The following is a 25,539-nucleotide window of genomic DNA, read 5'->3' as shown; positions in this document are numbered from 1 at the left end:
ATTACGCCATTACGGTACTGATACTCCTCAGCGCATTGTACTCTAATTGTACATGTGTTTATACACATGTGATGTAAATGTTTTATTAGTATGAGTTTTAAGTAAGAAATGCGTCAATGTGAAACAGAATTTGGTATACTGTTTCATCATTTTTATAAATAGAATCTTCCAAATTAGTTCATTTCTTAACCGAAGGCTGTAATTAATGGACGATTGTTTCTATTCATCGATTAATTTGTATCATGATCACAAATTGTGAAATTTGTAACTAATTTTATTATATTGTACGCAGCGTATATTTCGTTATGACATATCTAATAAAAAAAATACTCCCACTTTCGTTGTGACTGATTTTCCGAATGTTTCAAAATATTCAATGCCAACTTTGTTGTTACTACATCAGGAATCTTTATAACAACGAAATTCAAATGTTGTGCAAACAAACAAGAGAATGAAAACACTGGTGATCCCAGAATTAATATGATCCTTTTCATTCAGTTTATCGAATTTATATGGTGAGTCAGTAACCGTAAGTGATCGAATCTGAAGTAAATATATGATACTGCAGTCGAATATTTTCCAGTTCATAATCATGGCTATCAACTTCTATCACCTCAAAAGCTTGTTAAAGTATAATAGTAAAATTAAAATCATGGGAGGGGACTAAAGTATACGATAAGCAATAATTTGCCAGTATCTGGAAATGAAGTGACATTTTAAATATTTTTCTGTATATTGCATAATTAATAACTTTTGCTGCGTGCATTTGTGGCTCAAGATCTAAACTTTATCAATTTATCATTTATGACAGCGTGTTCTATTTTTACTGTTCTATCAGAGGCTGGAAGCAACAACTATTTGAACGTTATGGAAATGGTACAGTTATTCTACTTCAAACTTCGTACGAAATTGTTATGTCTTTGACCCTAAATTACTTTAGCAATTGTTTACCGCTGCATTATTAGCTTTCTTTTATCCTTTAAATAAAAATATATATAATGTGATTCAAGTAAAATCATGACATTGAGTTTTAACTTGAGTATTTGACAGATACAACTTTTGTTCAGGCATACTTCTACATAATGTACGTGCGTGTGCGGTGTGTGTATGGTGTAATACTTTGCGGGGTTTTTTTTAAACACCGTGTTGTATTTCTTGTGTTTCTAAGGAGTTATGCAATTTACGTATGCTATCGATTTTGTTTCCGCTGTTTAATATATAAAAAAAGAGATAAATGTTAAATACACTTGTAACCAAAACTAACACTAATTATAGGTTACTGCATTTGTATGGGAAAATATGAACGAGTTTTTCGAATGGAAATACTGCACGACCTTTCTATTATATGCTTTTTTTTAAAAATTCTACCTAATGCTTAATTATATTAACAAAATGCACTACACGAAACAAAGTAACTGAATGTATGCCGCATTCCAAACTAAATACACAAGCGCATATTCATCATTACACAACAACAACATTATTACTGCGCATATAACTCCGCCCAGATAAATTTTAACTTAGTCGCGCGCTCGACATAACTTTCGAAAGAAAATGGCGTGTCTAGTTAAAATTGAAATTTGGAGTCATATTGTGAATGAATGTGCATTGCAACAACTTTTCCATTTGATCTGGAATGAATAGATTTTGGTATTTTTTCGATTCTACGAAATTTTGTGATTATGGACTGGATTTATATGTGACAATTCCACATGAAATACATGCGATTGAAGAAGCGAGGGAGAAGCTTGTTGACATCGGCAAATGTGTTTCTGTTTCTGTCATTGAATGTTTGAAATCATAATGTGGGAAAAATATGAAATCTTTCAGTTGCAATTATAAAAAAGACGCTATGGAATTTAATGCTTATTTCATTTGGAGTGCAGTAAGGAGGATGTAATTGCACTTATCATCGAAATTACAGTACAATTTCGAAATGTGTACTCAAGATTGAGAACCTATGGCATGGCTCATGTAATTCGGATTTGCAGAACTAAGAAAGTACATTTTGAGGAAGTTCAGGATGAAAAACTGTAAGTATATTGTTTTGCCATTCTTATCACCAGCTAAATGACTTGTCATTTGTATGTTATTTGTAAGGACCACTTCTTGCGTCTGTTTTATAATGTAGCTAGCCTAAATCGGAAACATTGTATAAACAAAGTTAATGCGGAATATGCCAAAGCAGTTGGTATGTGGCAGTCCACGAAACATCTGTTTTAGTTCATTCAGAAACAAATTTAAACAACCACAACGTAAAGCGCCTCTTATGCGAGTGTACATGATTTGTTTACAAATCAAAAGTGCGGGCGTCTGCGTCCATTGTTTGCCTACAATAGAAAGTAGTTCCTTTATGCACGTGAATGCAATATGTGTATTAGCACGCGAGTTTATCATCGCTTAATATTGAACGATTATGACAATGTAAAGTTAACAGAGAAAACAATGAGCATATAATAACGCCCATTACGGTGGCAATGTTCGGAAGATAATAACTTATCAACAGGTTTTTAAGCATCACCAGGTTTAGGTTAAGGAGGTTTTCTAAAGTATCACCGTGATGAGTAGAAGAACAGAGAGCAACATATCATGACGATTGAACAACTGAGAAACTAAATCTGTTCTCTTAATCTCACACTCAAGTTTTCTCTAGTTCTGCAGTTTTCCTATACAATCCTGTATGACTGTATGTGCTCAGTTCTTTTACGATGTCCAGGATCAAGGAAGAGAAACATATAATAATAATGGATTCATGTGACTGCCAGACCATTGTTTTTAGCAATGTGTGTGTAATTATGTTATTCTGTATTGTTATTTTTATCTTTCAAGATCTCTCAGAGAAAAACGTGTATCGTTTACCTTCACTGTCCATATCAGATTCATTGCAGTAAAATCTTAAAGTTAATTATAAAATATGTTTAATGGCTTGTATTTAAAGAGTCATTTATGTTTCAAACGCAGTTGAAAGTAGTCATTGAAGTGGAAATTGCAGTAACATGGTTCTCATTTTATCAGACAAAGATGAAATGATTCAATATAATATAATTAGCAGTAAGCACTCATGTGCAGAAATAATAGTAAGCTGAATAATGATTAATGGTCACTCTCTTAATGGCTACATCCTGTTTTATTTAACGAAGACGAATCATTCCTTTTACAGGTGTCCACCATAGATGAAGAAGGTGGCCTGTGATCATCCATCGCCTTACTACTGTCGATTAAAATTTACTTCCTCTTTCGTTTCTGCTTGTATCTCTTTGAGACTTTCACCTGGTTTAGGACAACAGACGCCAAGGTAATACATTTATATCCTGTCTTTTTAAACATTGCACTTTTTATTTTTAATTTATACATTATCAGTGGGACATGATCAATCTCCCTGTCGTCATGAAAGTTGTACTCAAATCATGGTGTAAGATTTGATGGTTATCTGGTCAGTAATTTTCACGTGAAACTACCTGCATTGTGTTTCTTGAACATTATTCATCTTATATCATTTTAATTATTTTCTTCTTTCTTCATAAATATTTTACAAATGTATATGAGTACTTATGCACTTTGGAAAAGACAACATATCATTTTATTTACGTAAAAGGTCAATATTATTTAATGACAAGTTTGACCTTACAAGAGACAGAAAGTCCGAGTTGGCAGATATTTTTGTACATAACGTCAATATGTCTGTTTTTAAGAAAGTGTTTAATTTTCAGGCCCATTGAAATTCGGTAAGCATCACTTTGTGTAATTTAACGCCAGGTAAAAAGAAACTAACGCAACTGATATCTTACGAAAGGTATGTGAGACGTTGTTGTTGTTATTGTTATTCATTTAACGCCATTTTTCAGCACGTATTAGGCAATACATGGCGGCCAGTATATCTAGTGGTGGAAAAAGAAGGGAAAACCCCGGGAAGAACCAACCAGAGACATTGTAGAGAATTAATTGACATGCATATATGTTTATAGTTTTAATCAAAGACCTATGTATTCTAAGATTACTTATAACTAATAATGTGCATCGACCTGGAGGTAGGTTTAAATGAACTTTGCTGTAGTAGTAGTAGTAGAGACTACGGATGTAGGTTTTTTTATGTAATAGTATCATTAGTATTAGTAGTCGTCTGTGTATGAATGTTTTGTAAGTGAAAATTATGTTTGGTTGTATTAGTTCTATTAGTAATAGTAGACAGTATACGTAAGAGATGATGGTGGTTGTAACTTAGTAGTAATGCTTGTTCCGATTGTGGTAGTAATAGTAACAGCAGCATTTGCGTGGTGGTGGCTACGGTGGTGGAAGTTGTGACAGTATTAGCAGTAAGGGGCCGTCCATTTAGTACGTACACATGGAGGGCGGAGGGTGCTTAACCCAAATGCATACGCTTGTGTTTGTGTGTGTGGGGGTGGGGGTGGGGGTGGGTGGGTGGGTGGAGTAATAATGTACTTATGCAAAGGATAAAAGGGGGAGGGTGTAAAATCTCTATAATAATTTGTCTAATATGTAATCTGTTCGACTGAACCAGTCTGCGTTTGAATTTTAGCGGAAAATAGACGATCTTTTTAAAGTTACGCAGCTTATTTCTTTGATGCAGCCAGTTATTCAACGTCGGTGGACTATCTGTTTTATTAAACACGTTAATATTATTAATCCTTGATAGTTTTTGCGTGGTTTAAATATAGGCCGTTCTATAGAATTCGGAGGGGGGTGCGTCAAGCGTACGTACGCAGGTGGGTGTGTAAAAAAAGTACGCACGTGTACAGGGAGGAGGGACAGGTCAAGCTTTGTCAGATTTTTGCGTACGTACTAAATGGATGGCCCATAATCAGATTCGGAGTCAGAGATGTTATTTTTTTGAGGGAGGTAGGAGAGTAAACAAGTATGCGTTAAGTCTGTAGGATGAAACCAACGGTGGGGTCCCTGATGGAGAAGCCCATGGAAACTTCTACATTTTTAGCGCTTGCATTCATAATATTAAGCATTCAACTGTAAAGAAAACTGCACAATAGAAAACGTTAAGCAGGAGAGGTGGGTATAAGTGAATGTTATTGTTTCTATTAAAAATGAACTCAGCAATACCAACATAAAGTAAAGATTATAGAATTTAAGTTTTCGCTTGCAAGAAAAGATGTACTGTTGTAATTGCTGCTTCTACTCTTGAATCTACGTACTTTACAATGATTTTAACAAGGTTTTTTATATAGGGTTTCTCTTAACGGTTATAATTGTCTTTTTTGTTGTTTGTTTTAATAGTTTTGTTTTAAATTTAAATTATAACCTCTTGTAATCTTGTTTGGCAGATTCATTTTAGCAGGAATGGCAAGGAAGGTTTCTGTTGAGAGATATCGTGACCTTTCCTATACATTTTCTTACCTTCATTCTCTTTTCAACAAGCTTGTAATGAATTATCTAATTTTTGTTACTGAATGGAAATTATTTACTGTATTCTTTTACTGATTTCAAACAGACACAATAAAATAATGAAAATTAACAGGAACTATTTTTACCAATACACATATTTTGGTTGTATGCAATTAAATACAATCCATATTTTATAACATATAGTTTTCATATATACATCGACCTATGGCATTATATACACGTGCTTATCGGACAAAACAGTAGTTCTCAGTTTATAGTGTTATCGTATTCAATATTTTGTAATTTATTTAAATTATTAATTTAAATGATGTAGTAAGAAGAAATGACTCCATACCAACTATGCACATTAAAAAGGGAAGTACATGAGAGGACACAACATAATCCACTCCTTACGATTCAAACTGAAAGAAGAAAACGTTTTCATTTTTATTGAATTAAAGATGAACTCAAAAGGAACGTGGAAGTTTGCTTAAATTATTTTTTTAAAAAGAAAACATTAAATATAAATTACTCTGACACTGCAAGTTGGTTCCTAATTTGTTGATCTTGTGATGTTTCTTATGAAAATACTTTATATTTATGTAACCTATATTTTGTAAATGACAACCAAACCAGCGCCGACGTAATCTACAAAGGTCTAGGTTATTGTTTCCATTGGATAATGTTTTTGGGGAAGACAGTGTATGAATAAATAAACTGTCGAGTCATAGATTTTGGTTTCCTCCTGGTCCGGTCATTAACGTCACTCATGCTTGTCTAAAATGTATGAGAGGCATTTGGAAACTTCAGAATATTTTATAACGTTTTTGTTTCTTTGAACCTTTCGATAAATTTAATGCCTATTAATAACCAACATTTCTGTTAAATGTTTAGCAGCTCTAAGTACAGAACATCGAACAATTGTTGATATATGCATGTGACGTAACGTAGGTAAATGACAGTGACGTGTGTCGGAGAAGGAAAGCAAGTCTGCTAATGTGCAAAGGGCATACTATAAAACCCTTTTCGCCTGCAAATGTGCAAAGGGCATACTATATAACCCGGTCGTCTGCTAATGTGCAAAGGGCACACTATAAAACCCGATCGTCTGCTAATGTGCAAAGGGCACACTATAAAACCCGATCATCTGCTAATGTGCAAAGGGCATACTATAAGACCCGGTCGTCTGCTAATGTGTACAGGGCATACTATGAAACCCGGTGGTCTGCTAATGTGCAAAGGGCATACTATAAAACACTTTTCGTCTGCTAACGTGCACAAGGCATACTATAAGACGCGGTCATCTGCTAATGTACACAAGGCATACTATAAGAGCCGGTCGTCTGCCAATGTGCACAGGGCATACTATAAAACCCGGTCGTCTGCTAATGAGCACAGGGCATACTATAAAACCCGGTCGTCTGCTAATGTGCACAGGGCATACTATAAGACCCGGGCGTCTGCTAATGTGCACAGGGCATACTATAAGACCCGGTCGTCTGCTAATGTGCAAAGGGCATACTATAAAACCCGGTCGTCTGCTAATGTGCACAGGGCATACTATAAGGCCCGGTTGTCTGCTAATGAGCACAGGACATACTATAACACCCGGTCGTCTGCAGGGCATACTATAAAACCCGGTCGTCTTCTAATGTGCACAGGGCATACTATAAGACCCGGTCGTCTGCTAATGTTCACAGGGCATACTAAAAGACCCGGTCGTCTGCTAATGTGCACAGGGCATACTATAACACCAGGTCGTCTGCAGGGCATACTATAAAACCCGGTCGTCTTCTAATGTGCACAGGGCATACTATAAGAACCGGTCGTCTGCTAATGTGCACAGGGCATGCTATAAGGCCCGGTTGTCTGCTAATGAGCACAGGACATACTATAACACCCGGTCGTCTGCAGGGCATACTATAAAACCCGGTCGTCTTCTAATGTGCACAGGGCATACTATAAGACCCGGTCGTCTGCTAATGTGCACAGGGCATACTATAAGACCCGGACGTCTGCTAATGTGCACAGGACATACTATAAAACCCGGTCGCTCTTCAGATACTCTCAGACTGATATCAAGGTCAACATGGACAATGTTTACAGATGCTTTTTTCTTTCACATCCCACGATTCTGAGGTGGACTGTAGCGAATCCATGAAAGATGAATCAGTCTTAGAAGACAGTTGTCATCGATGGCTGAGTGTGACGAGTGGTTTCTGTGAAGGGCTCAGTTGATAAAAATGAATTTTTTGAACAAGATCAAGAACAGACGAAGGTTGAAATCGCCAAACATCTACTCGCCAACCAATTAAAGAATGACCTGTGACATTTAATTGAGACTGTCACAGATGATGAACTGTACTTTAGGTAATGATGTACTTCTAAACACCACTCAAGAAAAACAAATACAAATCTGGAGAAAGCAAAGACCACATATCTGTTGACGTAATCGAACTGTCAAGAGACATGTATAAGCGTTACTTTTTATGCAAAAAGGCCCGGACGTTGATAAACCTGTTCCTGACTCTACAATTGTCATTGGACATTTTTATGTCTCCAGAGCGTTGTCCAAATTTGTGGAAAACATTCAAACCACAGTAGTATATGGGGTCACCCTAGCGTCAAGTGGACTTACCATGCAAAAACAGTCGATTCACTCTGGCGTCAAGGGGAATTTAACATGGGAAATTTTAACATGGATGGAACTGTAGAGCGTCAAGGGGAATTGAACATGGAAATTGAACAGGACCGGTACTTTAACGTCAATGGGACTTTAACGTTAAAATATGGGGTTTGCACTTTGTCGTAAATGGAAATTGAACATGGGAATGTCACCTGGATGTCAATGGGAATTGATCTTTGGGTGGCGTCATGAGGTTTATAGGGTCAAAACATTTTATAGGGATTTTAATGTATTTGTAAGGACAAAGGGTAGATAGGGACAAACATACAAATACACATTTAAACACACAGAAAAGACGACAGAAATGTTCTAAAACAAACCTCACAGAGAGAATAATGGCTCAAAAAAGAAAAGTCTATTGTATGGGTTCAAAACATTTATTCAAGTATATACATGGGCTCTCTGGCCTGTGCTTTGGTCTAAGCACTATCCATTTAATACATAAACATTTCTACATCAAACAAACCTATTTACTAGTTATTTAGTTCTTGGCTCTAGTAAACCTGTTTACATTTAATGTTCATTTATAAGAAAAAGCTAACACAAAACAAGTAACATGCAATCAAATAGGACAAAGTTCATGTTTCTCTCTCTCTATTCGTCTCACACGTTGTTAAAAATCTGGTCAGCTAGCACTTGTGTCCCAGCCTAGATATTTCCCATCACTTAATCCGTTTCATTCATAAATCGGCTGTTATATCCATCGTGCTAGGTACACTTATCAGTAAGCAGATCAAGTGCAGTCATCGTCTTCTTCCCATGGAGGTACAATGTATACCATATGAATGGTTACTTTTCCTTCGTTGATGTCAAATTTTCCTCTCATCGACTGCACGTCTTCAATAGCCCTAAAAAGTTTGGACGAAGTTATTTCTGCAGGTGTGCTAAATCCGAGACATACAGGTGAGTTCAAACTGTCGCGATACATAGATAGGCTCAAACGACCTCGATCTTTGACTTGGCAATGACATCTGAGTTCCTCTAACAGTGAGTCAAGTAGGTCCGTAATGAAACCTGCTACTTCCTCGGCTGAAATGTCAGACGCGAAGTCTCTAAATTTCACCGTGTAGGTGTAAGTTGTCGTTCTAAATTTTCTTGAGGTCGCTGTCTGAGTCATTTGGATGCTAAAATACTCCTGTAGGTCTACTGAATCCTTTCCCTTCTTGGACGCACTTTGCTGTGACGGTATGGTAGTGAAAGAGGTCAGTGATGTTTGTTCCTTCTCTTTTTTCATCTGCGTAGAGTGATTCATCTTTCTCGTTGCTTGTCCTCGCAATGAAGTGTCGTTCTTGGAAGTCGTCCCTTTTTATACTGGGTGATATCAGTATGTCCATAAGGTAAAGTTTTGTGGTCTGGAAGTTTCACTAGCTGCACGTAGTTTGTCATGGCGTTAGTACATAAATAACTAAGATGTGTTACTGCATTGGTGATGTGATAGTGAGGCAAAGAATCACATCCGAGTTTCTCATTGGACTTGAGTCTTACGCTCTATACTTGCTGTTTGAAGGGATTCATTTTTTCTCAATTGGTCTTAGTAGTGACAATGAACTGTTGGTCTTGGACGTTGTCCTTTTTATATGCTGACCAATATTGATGTGACCGTACGGCAAAGTAAAGTGGTTGGGAAGTCGCACTCGCTTCTGGTACACGATTTGATAGACTTTTTCCAAGGGTCGACTGACGATGTGGTGAGTGGGTAAACGTACAATCTTGTTCGGCTGGTAGGTGGTCACTTTAAAGTTTGCATCCTCTCCAGACTGCAATGCTTCTTTCAATACGCCAAAGTTGACCACACGACTGGTACGATAATTCAGAGTCAATCCTTTCACTTTACACTCTGTGTGCACTTCTCCTTGTGGGTCCCGGTATTCGTAGCCGTAATTTTTAGGACCGCCACTCGCGAAACTTAGAATCTTATCGTCAGGATGTTCGTCTGTCCAGGCTCCTAAACGGTCTCCTTCGATGTTAGGGTGTTGCTGACCCGGTCGATCGATGTAGATGCAACTGTCCGTGTCAAAGTACAGGACGCGATCCCCTAACAGTTCTAAAGCTTCGTACAATTTTAAGCGAGCATGAGCTGTCACGTAAGCCGCAATGATGACATTTCCAAAAGGGTCGTCTTGTACAAAGTCCAGATCTTCTTCGTAATTGACCAAGATTAAATTCTCTCGAACGACGTCCACGTGTTTCATGTATTTGGTTTTGTCGTGAATCATCTGGAAGTAGCGGTAAGGTTCTGTCAAATATTCCGTCTTGGGTAAACACGGTCGTTGTGCCATTTTACCCCACAAGCAATTTAACATCACTTTGGCAAACGATCGCCTGCCTTCGTTTTTCTCGATGTGGTCTAAAGTGATGCCTTCTTGTTCCCGGTATTTCTCTTTGAATTTTATTTGGTCTTCGGGAGTGTGACACCAGGAAGGATAGCCGCTGGCTTCTTGCTTCAGTTTCAAAAAGGCATCCACGTAGTCTGCGAAAATGCCTTTCTGAGTAGGGTCACCCTTGTGGTATTGTTGTGTCTTGGGAAAGTGGCAAATTTCGTACACTTCTAACAGTTGGTATCCCATGTCCATAGCTTTGAACAATTCTACGCTGACCCAGGTTCCCGTCAAGGCCCGTTCTTCCTGGGTGTGCTGACAAGGCTGATCTTGGTTGCACGTTTCGGCACAAGTACGGCACAATGGAAACATCAGTTTGCCTTGACAATGGTGAGGTAAGACGGGATGGTATAGGTTCGTGGGAGGCAAAACTTTGCACTTGATCAAGCCTTCGTATTGTCGAATGTTGACCAGGTCGATGTGTTCCGTCAGCAATCGCGGGTGCCCTGTAGGAAAGTGACAATATTTGCACACGTAGGGATACAGCGAACACACATCCAAGTATTTGATTTCTTCTCCTTTCTCTTCGTCGGCTTGGTACAGCAAACAGGTGGCATTGGTCCTTCCTCCGTACAAACTATCCCTCGGGTTCAGGGGGTCCATCAGCTTGTAACTTTCCACGACACGTTTAAACTCGGGATCGATTTTCAAACGGTGATCGTATTCGTGTTCCCACATTTCCACCACTTGGTATCCTTGCTGTTCTAACTTCAAGCGTCGCTGACAAGTGTCCTCGTACAGGTCTTCCATGGTCCGTTGTAAAAACTGATTTTTAGTGTCACGGTCAGGGTAGCAGACGGGACATCCGTGAAATAAGCAACCGTTAAACTCATACACGATCTTGGGGTTTTCTAAGTCCCAGCCATCGACCGAATACGTTCCGATGGTCCTTTCGCCTCCTCCGTTTCGGGCATGCTGAATCCATTTGCCTTCCTTGTCGCACAAGTAATGTAACCAGCGTAGGGCTTTGACCGAGTATTGACGCTTGACATAGTTGGTCGTTTGAGGACTGATGACAGCCACGGTCTTTTGAGGCATGAATCGTTGGCGGTACACTAAGGAACACGCTTTGGCAATGGTGCAAGCTTCTTTCAAAGGATCGACCCCTCCGTGTTCCATGAACAGTTCTCGAAATTTTCCACAGCAACGTCGTAAAATGTCCACGTCGGAACGACAATACTTTAACATTTCTTCCTGAAAGTCGAAGGGGTCAGAGGCATGAGCCTGGTACCAAGCGTAGAAATCTTCTCGTTGTTCGGTACGCATGTTGTCGGGGTCGTAATAGTGAGCCTCAGGCAAATGGGGTAGAACGGCATGTTGATTGGCTTCCGTATTGAAAAAGTGTGGAAAGTACCCTTTAGCCATTTCTGTCATTCCAAACGTTTTAGGCATTCGACTCAAAGGCATGGCCAAGTAACTCATCGAATCTTTAAACTGCACTTGTCCCACTTGCATGAAAATGATTTTGGCTCCGTTCAAAGTGACTTTAGGACGTTCGGTGCCATGTTCCGTATAGTACCTCAAAAGAAACTGTCCATCGTATCCGGAGAAATTGTGAGCCATCACTGTAGCATGGCGATGACAATCTCGGTAACGTTCGATGTCCTCTTTGCTCCATGTCTTGTCGATGGGGTCTAAGACCCATTTGGCAAAATCGTCTAGCGTCTTTGGTCCTCGAAAGATTTTTTCACGCCCTCCAGGAATTTTGCTGCAGTAAGGGCAATAACTGAAGATAGGTTCTTGAATACACTTCTCGCATGCTCGATGAGCCACGCAGAAATTAGGAATGTGAATGCCAGTCTCTTGCATGCATTCGAAATCGAAAAAGATGAAATTGCCTTTCTTCTTGTGACCGTCCTCTTTCTCTGGTGGGGGTTGGTATTTTTGCACGTAACATTGGTGTTCCAAGTCCACGATGTGGTGACAAATGTGACATTTTTTCTTTCCTGAACATACGTGTGCCTTGACACTATTGGTACGTATGCCTTGTCCACACGCGGGGCACAATCTCAGCAGTTGACAAGCGCATTTCTTCTGTGAACCTTGCGTCTTCAAATGTTGTTGGTAACAGGTAGGGCTGACAAACGTGCGCAGACAAGTTGAACAAGGCACTGGTTTTTCGCTCAGACAGGGTGGAGAGGCCAAACATCCTGAGCATTTCCATCCACAATGTTTGTGTTGCTCTCGATTATTATAACCATAGTCACATTTCTCACAATAATAAACATATCCCAGGAATCCAGTGATACTGGTAATGGTATCGAAATGTTCATCGTGATGATAAAGGTGAATGTATTTTCCGTCCTTAAAATGTTGGCCTCGAAACAACAGAGGCCCGCGCATTTCTTGAGGGTGCACTTTCAAGGTGTAGCGTGGAGCTAGGGCATCTTGCAATTTTTGCATCTCAGGAATGCCACAGGGTGTGTCTTTGGACAGTCCGGCTTGTTGTAACAGGAGTTCTGCTTCATTTCGTTGTTTGGCTCGGTCGGATTGTTGAATAGTTTTCCAGGTTCTTTTCCATTCTACCGTGTCGTTCTTGTTGGCATAGGTTCGTCCCACCACGATGGCACGGGCTAAACACATCTGGTCATGAGGGTTGTTAATTCGGACGAGACTTGTTTTGGTGTTGCGAAGGTCGTCCACCAATAAGACCTTTTTGCGTCCTGTCCCTTGAGGAAGAGAGACGTGGGCCATTTTCAGTGTGGCTTTACCATCGGTGATGTCAAACTTGTCATTGGATTGTTGCACCTGTTGTATCTTGTCCATGACTTTGGAAGGGGTCAGTTCTGCGGGTCTGCTAAACTCGATCCAAACAGGGGATTTCAAGCTGTCGTGTTGTATGGATAGTGTCAAGCGATCGTCTTCTTTGGGTTGACATTGTCGCTTGAGTGTGGTGAGCAAAGAATCCCACATCTCGGTGATGAACCCTTCTGCTTTCTCCAACGGTACGTCGGACTTGAAATATTTAAACTTCACCGTGTAGGTGTAAGCCGTGGTTCTAAATTTTCTAGAGGAGCGCTTTTCCGTCTCTCGAATGTGATAGTACTTTTCAGGGTTGACTGGTGAACTTTGGTTTGGAGTAGACTCTCTCTGTCTGGTCGCAGACGTGGAAGGTGTTGGTTCAGGTTCGCTCATGTCTTCTATTTGAGCGAACACTTCTTTACGTGTGTGAGGCGATACGTCACTTCGCTGCCTCTTACGTTCTTCTTCTCTCTCACTGAAATCGTGCGATCGTTTCTTCTCGATTGCTGATTCAGAAATGATTTAACCAAATTCATTCTTTCCATATATACCCTCTCTACCTCTCGTTGTGACAATGACTTGGTATATTTCACAAGGCAAGTGAAAGCCAAGCATATAGGAACCCAACGACAGCGTTGCGTCTTAAACACCTCATGCATCTTGACGACCCTTCGATTCAAACCCTACCACGAAAGAAAATAGTTGCAAGAAAAATAAAACAGACAGTTGGTGTCTTCAAGAGAGCTAGAGACGGCACTGTGTCGCTGGGACACGTACGTACGTACTCCAGAAAACTACGCTACTCGACAACGTGAGTGTGCTTGTCAAAATGTTTGAATAAGATTAAAAATGTTTGTCAGTTTCAAAACGCGAACCAGTACTGTGTCCGTTTAATATTTGATGTGGCAAGAAGAAATGGTACAATACGCAACAAAGGGTTTGTACGTTTACACTCCAATCTGTCTGCACTGCAATGGTAACAGCGCTCTTGCGTTGGCATTATTTTGCCACACTACCTTTTAAATAAAACAATGCGTCACTCATCATAAACGATTTCATTGGCTATACTTATTTTCTTACCGCTTTCGCTTCGAATTGACTTCAGTACCTTTTCGCACAGCGACAAGATCGGACGTGTTTTTTTATTCTGCGTCTGGTCGCTACACTACTTGCCCTGAATTTACAACCAAACAATGTGTTACACATTGTAATTGACTTCATTGGCTAACCGATATTTTACACTTCTGTCTCTGTTGATGTGAGTGTGCTTGTCAAAATGTTTGAGTAAGATTAAAAATGTTTGTTAGTTTCAAAACGCGAACCAGTACTGTGGCCGTTTAATATTTGATGTGGCAAGAAGAAATGGTACAGTACGCAACAAAGGGTTTGTATGTTTACACTCCAATCTGTCTGTACTGCAATGGTAACAGCGCTCTTGCGTTGGCATTATTTTGCCACACTACCTTACAAAAAACCCCAATGCATCACTCATCATAAACGATTTCATTGGCTAAACTTATTTTCTTACCGCTTTCGCTTCGAATTGACTTCAGTACCTTTTTGCACAGCGACAAGATCGGACGTGTTTTTTTTTTATTCTGCGGCTGGTCGCTACACTACTGTCAACAAGCCCTGAATTTACAACCAAACAATGTGTTACACATTGTAAGTGACTTCACTGGCTAACCGATATTTTACAATTCTGTCTCTATTGATGTGAGTGTGCTTGTCGAAATGTTTGAGTAAGATTAAAAATGTTTGTCAGTTTCAAAACGCGAACCAGTACTGTGGCCGTTTAATATTTGACGTGGCAAGAAGAAATGGTACAATACGCAACAAATGGTTTGTACGTTTACACTCCAATCTGTCTGCACTGCAATGGTAATAGCACACTTGCGTTGGTATTATTTTGCCACACTACCTTTAATAAAACCCCAATGCATCACTCATCATAAACGATTTCATTGGCTATACTTATTTTCTTACCGCTTTCGCTTCGAATTGACTTCAGTACCTTTTCGCACAGCGACAAGATCGGACGTGTTTTTTTTTATTCTGCGGCTGGTCGCTACTCTACTTGCCCTGAATTTACAATCAAACAATGTGTTACACATTGTAAGTGACTTCATTGGTCAGTCGATATTTTCCACCGCCTTAGCTTCAAATTGGTTTCACTTGTTATTCGCACCGTGAGATGATCAGACACGTTTTTCTGTACGTGACCATTAGTCACTTCACAAACAATAAAACTAAAACACAAGTGATCACGCCATGAGCGGCTCATGGAAATTATGTTAGTCATGTTACGAAATATAGCACGACTTGTTTGGATGTACTTTTCTGTGGTCACTCTTTAATTACATGCGTCTTCAGTTCACTCTTGTGATATTTTTTCTATGGATGTGATTGTGTTATGTTCTATATGTTCTTTTATGTTTTCAGTGATTTTACTTTATATTTTAATTTAGCTGTATAGACTATGTAGTCTGAAATAAAGAATTCTTATCTTATCTTATGTAAATGGAATGAGTGTTTCTTTGAAACTTTCATAAGGAAAATGTGCCATAAAACAAACGTACGTGTCGTCATATTTTTAAAGTAGGAATACATGATCTCGATCTCTCTCTCTCTCTTTCTCTCATTGTAGTTTTGATTTATACCCTAATGGAATATGTTCCCGTTTGAAGATACCTCTCCAAAATTGTGATCAGTAGTCACCATAATTACGTGAACTGTTCGTCATGTCATTTTTTTCAAAAGTTTACACTCTAAAAAATTGTAGAACGATTTTTTTTCTTCCATCTGTAAATCTTTGTATGAAATAAAAGCTTGAGTTTGCACAATTCTGGTATCTTAACTTTATCCGGTTTTGGAACTGCAATATGTCACGCAATTTTTTTTTCTTTTAACGTTAGATTTACAGTTTTTCAGAAAAAAGACAATCACACGGCTTTTTTAAGAATGAAACAAATGACATTGCACTGTATAATCCTGTCTATGGTTAACTCTGAATTCTAAAGTCAAAACATGGCTTCAGGAAAAAATGTAACAATGTTCGTCCTATATTCTCTCAGTTTACACTGAGGATTGGACGAACATTGTTACATTTTTTCCTGAAGCCATGTTTTGACTTTAGAATTCAGAGTTAACCATAGGCAGGGTTATACAGTGCAATGTCATTTGTTTCATTCTTAAAAAAGCCGTGTGATTGTCTTTTTTCTGAAAAACTGTAAATCTAACGTTAAAAGAAAAAAAAATTGCGTGACATATTGCAGTTCCAAAACCGGATAAAGTTAAGATACCAGAATTGTGCAAACTCAAGCTTTTATTTCATACAAAGATTTACTGATGGAAGAAAAAAAATCGTTCTACAATTTTTTAGAGTGTAAACTTTTGAAAAAAATGACATGACGAACAGTTCACGTAATTATGGTGACTACTGATCACAATTTTGGAGAGGTATCTTCAAACGGGAACATATTCCATTAGGGTATAAATCAAAACTACAATGAGAGAAAGAGAGAGAGAGAGAGAGAGATCATGTATTCCTACTTTAAAAATATGACGACACGTACGTTTGTTTTTATGGCACATTTTCCTTATGAAAGTTTCAAAGAAACACTCATTCCATTTACATAAGATAAGATAAGAATTCTTTATTTCAGACTACATAGTCTATACAGCTAAATTAAAATATAAAGTAAAATCACTGAAAACATAAAAGAACATATAGAACATAACACAATCACATCCATAGAAAAAATATCACAAGAGTGAACTGAAGACGCATGTAATTAAAGAGTGACCACAGAAAAGTACATCCAAACAAGTCGTGCTATATTTCGTAACATGACTAACATAATTTCCATGAGCCGCTCATGGCGTGATCACTTGTGTTTTAGTTTTATTGTTTGTGAAGTGACTAATGGTCACGTACAGAAAAACGTGTCTGATCATCTCACGGTGCGAATAACAAGTGAAACCAATTTGAAGCTAAGGCGGTGGAAAATATCGACTGACCAATGAAGTCACTTACAATGTGTAACACATTGTTTGATTGTAAATTCAGGGCAAGTAGAGTAGCGACCAGCCGCAGAATAAAAAAAACACGTCCGATCTTGTCGCTGTGCGAAAAGGTACTGAAGTCAATTCGAAGCGAAAGCGGTAAGAAAATAAGTATAGCCAATGAAATCGTTTATGATGAGTGATGCATTGGGGTTTTATTAAAGGTAGTGTGGCAAAATAATACCAACGCAAGTGTGCTATTACCATTGCAGTGCAGACAGATTGGAGTGTAAACGTACACACCATTTGTTGCGTATTGTACCATTTCTTCTTGCCACGTCAAATATTAAACGGCCACAGTACTGGTTCGCGTTTTGAAACTGACAAACATTTTTAATCTTACTCAAACATTTCGACAAGCACACTCACATCAATAGAGACAGAATTGTAAAATATCGGTTAGCCAGTGAAGTCACTTACAATGTGTAACACATTGTTTGGTTGTAAATTCAGGGCTTGTTGACAGTAGTGTAGCGACCAGCCGCAGAATAAAAAAAAACACGTCCGATCTTGTCGCTGTGCAAAAAGGTACTGAAGTCAATTCGAAGCGAAAGCGGTAAGAAAATAAGTTTAGCCAATGAAATCGTTTATGATGAGTGATGCATTGGGGTTTTTTGTAAGGTAGTGTGGCAAAATAATGCCAACGCAAGAGCGCTGTTACCATTGCAGTACAGACAGATTGGAGTGTAAACATACAAACCCTTTGTTGCGTACTGTACCATTTCTTCTTGCCACATCAAATATTAAACGGCCACAGTACTGGTTCGCGTTTTGAAACTAACAAACATTTTTAATCTTACTCAAACATTTTGACAAGCACACTCACATCAACAGAGACAGAAGTGTAAAATATCGGTTAGCCAATGAAGTCAATTACAATGTGTAACACATTGTTTGGTTGTAAATTCAGGGCAAGTAGTGTAGCGACCAGACGCAGAATAAAAAAACACGTCCGATCTTGTCGCTGTGCGAAAAGGTACTGAAGTCAATTCGAAGCGAAAGCGGTAAGAAAATAAGTATAGCCAATGAAATCGTTTATGATGAGTGACGCATTGTTTTATTTAAAAGGTAGTGTGGCAAAATAATGCCAACGCAAGAGCGCTGTTACCATTGCAGTACAGACAGATTGGAGTGTAAACGTACAAACCCTTTGTTGCGTATTGTACCATTTCTTCTTGCCACATCAAATATTAAACGGACACAGTACTGGTTCGCGTTTTGAAACTGACAAACATTTTTAATCTTATTCAAACATTTTGACAAGCACACTCACGTTGTCGAGTAGCGTAGTTTTCTGGAGTACGTACGTACGTGTCCCAGCGACACAGTGCCGTCTCTAGCTCTCTTGAAGACACCAACTGTCTGTTTTATTTTTCTTGCAACTATTTTCTTTCGTGGTAGGGTTTGAATCGAAGGGTCGTCAAGATGCATGAGGTGTTTAAGACGCAACGCTGTCGTTGGGTTCCTATATGCTTGGCTTTCACTTGCCTTGTGAAATATACCAAGTCATTGTCACAACGAGAAGTAGAGAGGGTATATATGGAAAGAATGAATTTGGTTAAATCATTTCTGAATCAGCAATCGAGATGAAACGATCGCACGATTTCAGTGAGAGAGAAGAAGAACGTAAGAGGCAGCGAAGTGACGTATCGGCTCACACACGTAAAGAAGTGTTCGCTCAAATAGAAGACATGAGCGAACCTGAACCAACACCTTCCACGTCTGCGACCAGACAGAGAGAGTCTACTCCAAACCAAAGTTCACCAGTCAACCCTGAAAAGTACTATCACATTCGAGAGACGGAAAAGCGCTCCTCTAGAAAATTTAGAACCACGGCTTACACCTACACGGTGAAGTTTAAATATTTCAAGTCCGACGTACCGTTGGAGAAAGCAGAAGGGTTCATCACCGAGATGTGGGATTCTTTGCTCACCACACTCAAGCGACAATGTCAACCCAAAGAAGACGATCGCTTGACACTATCCATACAACACGACAGCTTGAAATCCCCTGTTTGGATCGAGTTTAGCAGACCCGCAGAACTGACCCCTTCCAAAGTCATGGACAAGATACAACAGGTGCAACAATCCAATGACAAGTTTGACATCACCGATGGTAAAGCCACACTGAAAATGGCCCACGTCTCTCTTCCTCAAGGGACAGGACGCAAAAAGGTCTTATTGGTGGACGACCTTCGCAACACCAAAACAAGTCTCGTCCGAATTAACAACCCTCATGACCAGATGTGTTTAGCCCGTGCCATCGTGGTGGGACGAACCTATGCCAACAAGAACGACACGGTAGAATGGAAAAGAACCTGGAAAACTATTCAACAATCCGACCGAGCCAAACAACGAAATGAAGCAGAACTCCTGTTACAACAAGCCGGACTGTCCAAAGACACACCCTGTGGCATTCCTGAGATGCAAAAATTGCAAGATGCCCTAGCTCCACGCTACACCTTGAAAGTGCACCCTCAAGAAATGCGCGGGCCTCTGTTGTTTCGAGGCCAACATTTTAAGGACGGAAAATACATTCACCTTTATCATCACGATGAACATTTCGATACCATTACCAGTATCACTGGATTCCTGGGATATGTTTATTATTGTGAGAAATGTGACTATGGTTATAATAATCGAGAGCAACACAAACATTGTGGATGGAAATGCTCAGGATGTTTGGCCTCTCCACCCTGTCTGAGCGAAAAACCAGTGCCTTGTTCAACTTGTCTGCGCACGTTTGTCAGCCCTACCTGTTACCAACAACATTTGAAGACGCAAGGTTCACAGAAGAAATGCGCTTGTCAACTGCTGAGATTGTGCCCCGCGTGTGGACAAGGCATACGTACCAATAGTGTCAAGGCACACGTATGTTCAGGAAAGAAAAAATGTCACATTTGTCACCACATCGTGGACTTGGAACACCAATGTTACGTGCAAAAATACCAACCCCCACCAGAGAAAGAGGACGGTCACAAGAAGAAAGGCAATTTCATCTTTTTCGATTTCGAATGCATGCAAGAGACTGGCATTCACATTCCTAATTTCTGCGTGGCTCATCGAGCATGCGAGAAGTGTATTCAAGAACCTATCTTCAGTTATTGCCCTTACTGCAGCAAAATTCCTGGAGGGCGTGAAAAAATCTTTCGAGGACCAAAGACGCTAGACGATTTTGCCAAATGGGTCTTAGACCCCATCGACAAGACATGGAGCAAAGAGGACATCGAACGTTACCGAGATTGTCATCGCCATGCTACAGTGATGGCTCACAATTTCTCCGGATACGATGGACAGTTTCTTTTGAGGTACTATACGGAACATGGCACCGAACGTCCTAAAGTCACTTTGAACGGAGCCAAAATCATTTTCATGCAAGTGGGACAAGTGCAGTTTAAAGATTCGATGAGTTACTTGGCCATGCCTTTGAGTCGAATGCCTAAAACGTTTGGAATGACAGAAATGGCTAAAGGGTACTTTCCACACTTTTTCAATACGGAAGCCAATCAACATGCCGTTCTACCCCATTTGCCTGAGGCTCACTATTACGACCCCGACAACATGCGTACCGAACAACGAGAAGATTTCTACGCTTGGTACCAGGCTCATGCCTCTGACCCCTTCGACTTTCAGGAAGAAATGTTAAAGTATTGTCGTTCCGACGTGGACATTTTACGACGTTGCTGTGGAAAATTTCGAGAACTGTTCATGGAACACGGAGGGGTCGATCCTTTGAAAGAAGCTTGCACCATTGCCAAAGCGTGTTCCTTAGTGTACCGCCAACGATTCATGCCTCAAAAGACCGTGGCTGTCATCAGTCCTCAAACGACCCACTATGTCAAGCGTCAATACTCGGTCAAAGCCCTACGCTGGTTACATTACTTGTGCGACAAGGAAGGCAAATGGATTCAGCATGCCCGAAACGGAGGAGGCGAAAGGACCATCGGAACGTATTCGGTCGATGGCTGGGACTTAGAAAACCCCAAGATCGTGTATGAGTTTAACGGTTGCTTATTTCACGGATGTCCCGTCTGCTACCCTGACCGTGACACTAAAAATCAGTTTTTACAACGGACCATGGAAGACCTGTACGAGGACACTTGTCAGCGACGCTTGAAGTTAGAACAGCAAGGATACCAAGTGGTGGAAATGTGGGAACACGAATACGATCACCGTTTGAAAATCGATCCCGAGTTTAAACGTGTCGTGGAAAGTTACAAGCTGATGGACCCCCTGAACCCGAGGGATAGTTTGTACGGAGGAAGGACCAATGCCACCTGTTTGCTGTACCAAGCCGACGAAGAGAAAGGAGAAGAAATCAAATACTTGGATGTGTGTTCGCTGTATCCCTACGTGTGCAAATATTGTCACTTTCCTACAGGGCACCCGCGATTGCTGACGGAACACATCGACCTGGTCAACATTCGACAATACGAAGGCTTGATCAAGTGCAAAGTTTTGCCTCCCACGAACCTATACCATCCCGTCTTACCTCACCATTGTCAAGGCAAACTGATGTTTCCATTGTGCCGTACTTGTGCCGAAACGTGCAACCAAGATCAGCCTTGTCAGCACACCCAGGAAGAACGGGCCTTGACGGGAACCTGGGTCAGCGTAGAATTGTTCAAAGCTATGGACATGGGATACCAACTGTTAGAAGTGTACGAAATTTGCCACTTTCCCAAGACACAACAATACCACAAGGGTGACCCTACTCAGAAAGGCATTTTCGCAGACTACGTGGATGCCTTTTTGAAACTGAAGCAAGAAGCCAGCGGCTATCCTTCCTGGTGTCACACTCCCGAAGACCAAATAAAATTCAAAGAGAAATACCGGGAACAAGAAGGCATCACTTTAGACCACATCGAGAAAAACGAAGGCAGGCGATCGTTTGCCAAAGTGATGTTAAATTGCTTGTGGGGTAAAATGGCACAACGACCGTGTTTACCCAAGACGGAATATTTGACAGAACCTTACCGCTACTTCCAGATGATTCACGACAAAACCAAATACATGAAACACGTGGACGTCGTTCGAGAGAATTTAATCTTGGTCAATTACGAAGAAGATCTGGACTTTGTACAAGACGACCCTTTTGGAAATGTCATCATTGCGGCTTACGTGACAGCTCATGCTCGCTTAAAATTGTACGAAGCTTTAGAACTGTTAGGGGATCGCGTCCTGTACTTTGACACGGACAGTTGCATCTACATCGATCGACCGGGTCAGCAACACCCTAACATCGAAGGAGACCGTTTAGGAGCCTGGACAGACGAACATCCTGACGATAAGATTCTAAGTTTCGCGAGTGGCGGTCCTAAAATTTACGGCTACGAATACCGGGACCCACAAGGAGAAGTGCACACAGAGTGTAAAGTGAAAGGATTGACTCTGAATTATCGTACCAGTCGTGTGGTCAACTTTGGCGTATTGAAAGAAGCATTGCAGTCTGGAGAGGATGCAAACTTTAAAGTGACCACCTACCAGCCGAACAAGATTGTACGTTTACCCACTCACCACATCGTCAGTCGACCCTTGGAAAAAGTCTATCAAATCGTGTACCAGAAGCGAGTGCGACTTCCCAACCACTTTACTTTGCCGTACGGTCACATCAATATTGGTCAGCATATAAAAAGGACAACGTCCAAGACCAACAGTTCATTGTCACTACTAAGACCAATTGAGAAAAAATGAATCCCTTCAAACAGCAAGTATAGAGCGTAAGACTCAAGTCCAATGAGAAACTCGGATGTGATTCTTTGCCTCACTATCACATCACCAATGCAGTAACACATCTTAGTTATTTATGTACTAACGCCATGACAAACTACGTGCAGCTAGTGAAACTTCCAGACCACAAAACTTTACCTTATGGACATACTGATATCACCCAGTATAAAAAGGGACGACTTCCAAGAACGACACTTCATTGCGAGGACAAGCAACGAGAAAGATGAATCACTCTACGCAGATGAAAAAAGAGAAGGAACAAACATCACTGACCTCTTTCACTACCATACCGTCACAGCAAAGTGCGTCCAAGAAGGGAAAGGATTCAGTAGACCTACAGGAGTATTTTAGCATCCAAATGACTCAGACAGCGACCTCAAGAAAATTTAGAACGACAACTTACACCTACACGGTGAAATTTAGAGACTTCGCGTCTGACATTTCAGCCGAGGAAGTAGCAGGTTTCATTACGGACCTACTTGACTCACTGTTAGAGGAACTCAGATGTCATTGCCAAGTCAAAGATCGAGGTCGTTTGAGCCTATCTATGTATCGCGACAGTTTGAACTCACCTGTATGTCTCGGATTTAGCACACCTGCAGAAATAACTTCGTCCAAACTTTTTAGGGCTATTGAAGACGTGCAGTCGATGAGAGGAAAATTTGACATCAACGAAGGAAAAGTAACCATTCATATGGTATACATTGTACCTCCATGGGAAGAAGACGATGACTGCACTTGATCTGCTTACTGATAAGTGTACCTAGCACGATGGATATAACAGCCGATTTATGAATGAAACGGATTAAGTGATGGGAAATATCTAGGCTGGGACACAAGTGCTAGCTGACCAGATTTTTAACAACGTGTGAGACGAATAGAGAGAGAGAAACATGAACTTTGTCCTATTTGATTGCATGTTACTTGTTTTGTGTTAGCTTTTTCTTATAAATGAACATTAAATGTAAACAGGTTTACTAGAGCCAAGAACTAAATAACTAGTAAATAGGTTTGTTTGATGTAGAAATGTTTATGTATTAAATGGATAGTGCTTAGACCAAAGCACAGGCCAGAGAGCCCATGTATATACTTGAATAAATGTTTTGAACCCATACAATAGACTTTTCTTTTTTGAGCCATTATTCTCTCTGTGAGGTTTGTTTTAGAACATTTCTGTCGTCTTTTCTGTGTGTTTAAATGTGTATTTGTATGTTTGTCCCTATCTACCCTTTGTCCTTACAAATACATTAAAATCCCTATAAAATGTTTTGACCCTATAAACCTCATGACACCACCCAAAGATCAATTCCCATTGACATCCAGGTGACATTCCCATGTTCAATTTCCATTTACGACAAAGTGCAAACCCCATATTTTAACGTTAAAGTCCCATTGACGTTAAAGTACCGGTCCTGTTCAATTTCCATGTTCAATTCCCCTTGACGCTCTACAGTTCCATCCATGTTAAAATTTCCCATGTTAAATTCCCCTTGACGCCAGAGTGAATCGACTGTTTTTGCATGGTAAGTCCACTTGACGCTAGGGTGACCCCATATACTACTAACCACCCGCCCGCGCACCTGAATCCGTTGTTTTGACAGACTTCCTAAATAAGCAAAGCATTCAAATTTTGCTACATTATCCCTACATCTAACAGTTTCAGTGCATTTAACTGAATCCTGTTATCAATGATTCGCGGATGGACAGATGATTTGAAAGACCCCATGCAGCTGGAACTGCAGTTTACCAGTGTATAAACAATGTAAACAATGACTACAAAATAGCATTCATCTGTTAGACAAATAGACTAAGAAAGTGTCTAGAGGTACATGGGGGAAGTTCTTTAATGGGATGACTGACGTTCTGTTCATTAATTAAAATATATGTTGTTCAGAATATAGTTATTCCGAACAATTTAAATACGTCTCGCATCTATAAAACAGTTTCACTCAATGCAGCCGAATCGATCTGACACGTGCCAAACTCGGAGGTTTGCAGGTTACTTCCAACCATTATACTGACACGTGCCAAACTCCGAGGTTACTTTGAGCCTTTCTACTAACACGTGGCAAACTTTGAGGTTACCAGGTTACTTCGAACCATTATACTGACATGTGCCAAACTCCGAGGTTACCAGGTTACTTCAAACCATCATACTGACACGTGCCAAACTCCGAGGTCACCAAGTTACTTCGAACCATTATACTTACACGTGCCAAACTTTGAGGTTACCAGGTTACTTCGAATCATTATACTGTTGAATATAACCCAAACCGCTTGTCTTGAACAAAGACCGCTTTCCCAAATATCCTGGTAGCTTTTGAAAGTTTTAACATAATGTAATGTAGTAAATTTAGAGCATGCGCACTTGGTTATAGCGCCCCGTTTTAAGCAATTCTTAGATTTGTGTGATTACTTGTGTGATTATTGGAATTCGGCGCCATGGAAATATTCCTAGCCCGAAATAATGAGCTAATTATTAGAAGCAAACGTCACGGAGTGAAGTGTTAGTGTGTTTCCATGATGTCATGGTTCACTAGTAGTGAATTCCGACCAAAACCGAATGAATCTCCCCGTCGTAAAA

General features: G+C 40.1%; 1 long non-coding RNA gene across 2 annotated transcripts in view; it reads left to right on the top strand.

The window, feature by feature from the left end:
• The first annotated feature begins 3,245 nt into the window (after window positions 1–3,245).
• The window catches only part of LOC149802062 (uncharacterized), a 31,902-nt gene continuing 9,608 nt past the window's right edge, over window positions 3,246–25,539 (top strand). The window contains exon 1 of one of the 2 annotated variants that reach the window (XR_016420777.1): window positions 3,246–3,295. This is a non-coding gene — a long non-coding RNA (uncharacterized LOC149802062). Of the gene's footprint in view, window positions 3,296–3,640; window positions 3,726–25,539 lie in introns of those variants that run through there. The other variant, XR_016420778.1, reaches the window with a different exon arrangement.

The sequence above is a fragment of the Sinohyriopsis cumingii genome, chromosome 4, assembly GCF_028554795.1.
Source record: "Sinohyriopsis cumingii isolate HCF-2022 chromosome 4, ASM2855479v2, whole genome shotgun sequence".
Lineage (NCBI taxonomy): Eukaryota > Metazoa > Mollusca > Bivalvia > Unionida > Unionidae > Sinohyriopsis > Sinohyriopsis cumingii.
This window is presented reverse-complemented; position numbering and strand designations above follow the sequence as displayed.